The 3,515-nt window shown below is 48.4% G+C and overlaps 1 pseudogene; it reads right to left on the minus strand.

Annotated features, from left to right (window-relative positions):
- Positions 1 to 1,273: 1,273 nt before the first annotated feature.
- On the minus strand, positions 1,274 to 2,400 carry LOC125522838 (annotated as a pseudogene).
- Between the last annotated feature and the right edge of the window lie 1,115 nt (positions 2,401 to 3,515).

The raw sequence follows: 3,515 nt of genomic DNA on the forward strand, positions 1-3,515 counted from the left end.
GAAATATTAGCACTTTTCCGATTAGACTTATCCACGAGTAAACAGTAAGCATGGCATAAAAGGTATGCATCTCATAGCGATACATAAGCATACTAGCGCGTGCAGAACATAAAACTGAACCTTCTATGAGCAGCACATATACGGCTAGCATAAGTACGAGTAAACGAGGGATGAACAGATCATATCCTCCGGTTGGCCAGGCCAACGCGGCGGCTGCAGTAGCAGCCTCGGCGTTGTCCGTGGCCTTCTTCTTAGCGGTGACGTCGTCGGCCATGGTGTCGATGTAGAGGAAGTAGTGAAAGCAGAGGCGAACAGAGTTGGGGACGGATCGGGAGCAGTCGCGTCGAGACGCTCCCCAAAAATCTTATTGCCGTTCTCCCGGGCAGGATCTCGAACGACAGGGTTCCGGAGGCACCTGCTCTCCCGACCAGCCGTGCACGCAGTCGTCGGGATGGGATCGCCGAAAGCAGCACATAGTGAGGAACAGTAGATGACGGCTAGGTCGCACGAGAGGGAGTGAGTGAACCGAACTTGGTTACTTCACTGGCCAGAGCCTTCTTATATAGTCCGTAAGGAAGAAAGTCGTGGGCCTTGTCGAGGCCCACGACCGAGTCGGCCCACTCCCGGCGAGGGAGTCGTTGTTCCCGACAACGCAAGTCAGCCCACCGTCCAGCGTCTTGGACAGTGGCCCACATTTTAGCGACTCGTTAATTAATCTCTGATTAATTAATTCATTCCTGAGCGGCAAAAATAAGCTTCGGCTCATTCCCGCAACCCGCGGCGCGCGCGCGTCGGGACGAGGTGGGCGGCGGAGGAGGAGCGCGCTTGTACCACTCCTTTTCCCAAGCTCACAATGGCAAGTGATAGAGCAGCCCTTATAAAGGGGTCTCAACTCTCCTTAACTAGCAAGGTGGGACTAAACTTCCCACCACCCGCCATCTCATACATGGGCCTCAAAATTAACCAAGGATTAGTGTCTTATATGGGCCTAAGCCCATCCATAATCCAACAACGAGATCATAGGTTTCACCAAGAGTACGCACATACTTATTGTGGAAACCATCACTGCTGCCAGCAACCTATCTATCGGCTGCCAACTTCTCGCTAGTCGGATCCGGACCATATATGCAATTTTAGCTTTAGAAATATGCAACCAAAAAACTACACATTAATTCAATGCCTAAAGTGCTGCATATATTCTTTTTATGCAGCTCGACTTGACTGTGCTACTTGGTTGAAATAGAAAAAGACAAATCCCAAATTCTGGGTGGACTTAGGGAATAATAAATCTGTTTCATTTGAATCAATAAAGCTTGCTCAATACATGAGGGGAGAAAAGGGAAATGCATGACCTACACATGCGATGCAAAGTTGTAGAGATCAATCGTACACAGTACACGATACAACATGCACATGTCAGAACGTGAGACCTGATCCCTTGAACTTCTCAGCGACAAGTTGGTCCATTCTAGCTGCCATGTCCTTGCTCATGTGGTTCACCCAATCTCCAACCTCCCCTTTCCTAAACAGCGAAGAGGGATTAACAACGAGCTTAACTCCTGCATGCTCAACTTCAACACGATCTGCCCGATTGGGGTCGACGCTGCTAAGTGAAGTGAAGCCGCATAAATCAGCTACTTGCTCCACGACTCCGCCGCTTTCCTCCTCACGGGTGAACGGGGCCGAGGAAGCTTGCTAGCTTCCTAATAACCTTGGGTGTGTCTGACATAATCTCCTCATACCTCAGAAACATCACCTCTCGTGGTCTCGCCAAACTTTCTTTCCAGTACTCGAGATAGCGATCCCAGAAAGGACTGTAAGGCGTGCACCCCTCGGAGAACATTGCGAATGCTTCATCCATACCTAGGGATATACCTTGGTGCAACTTCTTCTCAAAGTGCCACCTTGAGAGAAATGCGTCTTTGGGCTCCCGGCAGACGCACACGATCCGGCAGCCGAGGGTGGAAACTGCGGGTGGGAGCAGGGGGAGCGGCAGGTGGGTGGAGAGCAGCCGCGGAGAGGGCAGCATCTCGGCTCTGTCGAGGTCTCCCGGCAGTAGCGCGACGAAAGGCACAAGTTGAGCAGCGGGTGGTCGGCGAAGGTGTAGCGAGATCTGTTTAGGACGGTAAACAGGAGGGCCTTCAGCCAGGTGGTGCCGCATTTCGGATGCGCGGCGAGGATGATGTCGTCGGGGCTGGGCTTGAGCTTGTCCTGGACAGCCATGGCATCGTTGAGGCAATGTGGTCTGATCCAGCAGTTGTTGTAGAGGAGGAGTGGCGTGGACCATCCTTCTCTGGTTGGAAGTGTTGCTATGAGATTTTCGGTATGGGTTTTGGATGACACGGCTTCAGATGGACGAGTTTCTGAACTCTCCATGGCCTCAGAATGAAGGTGTGCCATGGCTGGGGTTGGGCTGTTTATATATGTTAATGGTTTCAGGGTGTCATATAACAGTGACCAGCCAACAACTCGCATTGTCTTTTGCAATAATGTGAATGTACAAAAAGAGGGAAAAGTAGCCACGAGAATAGCGAGCTGTGTTTTATTAATTCTCTCCCCAACAGCTCCTACCAACCACGTGATCGACGGATATTAGCTATATGTTCATTACGATGGCAAAACTGAACTAGGAGAAATTTCAAGCGTGGTATGGATACGATCTGCATTGGTTGGACTTTCTCTGGGACGTCCATCACGAGAATGGATGTTTCAAAGTGTGAAACATAAACTCAGCATAAATACATGTTAGACATGGGAAAAAGGCTTGCCTGAAGTGCACATTGCATGCAGTCGGCTCTCACGGTCGCGCTTCTACTAGATCATCTTTTTTAGAAACACTGTGCAAGTTTTTAATCGAGAACTAACAGCGTTCATATTGTTTTTTTAAAAGAAAAGCTATCATGGCTAGCTTTATTGAATTAAAACAGATTTACATTGTCTACAAGCTTGGTGGCAATAATGTCAGGAGGCTCGTCCAATCAACTACTAGACATCTTATTACAATAACAAAATGGGCTAGCACATGAGCCGCTTGATTAAACGAACGATAACAATGCTTAAAAATGCCCTCCTCAATGTGTTGCGGTGGCGTGGTGTGTGTTTGTACTGGATGCTTGTTGATTGGTGCTTTATAGGGCGAAAGCCTTTTTCGATAAAATGACCTCCCCAATCAACACATTTGTATCCACACAATCAGCGAAGATGGCCGCCGCCGAATCCCACCAATTTGATTGACCATTCAACGAATTTATAACTTGCATAGAATCTGACTCCGCTTCTAGTCTGTTGCACCCCAATGAGTTAGCAAACACTAGCCCATCTCTCGGTGCCAAAGCTTTTGTAGATGTGACATCCGCTGCGTGAGGAACAAATTTGCACTAAGCCCCAAAAAATTACTTCTTTCATCTTGAATAATTGCAGCTGTAGCTCCCACACCTTCATCAGGATTGTTTGTTTATTTCTATATGTTTTTGGGAAACACTTCCTATCAGTATCCCTTTTTGGGTTCCCTATTT

The sequence above is a fragment of the Triticum urartu genome, chromosome 7, assembly GCF_003073215.2.
Source record: "Triticum urartu cultivar G1812 chromosome 7, Tu2.1, whole genome shotgun sequence".
Lineage (NCBI taxonomy): Eukaryota > Viridiplantae > Streptophyta > Magnoliopsida > Poales > Poaceae > Triticum > Triticum urartu.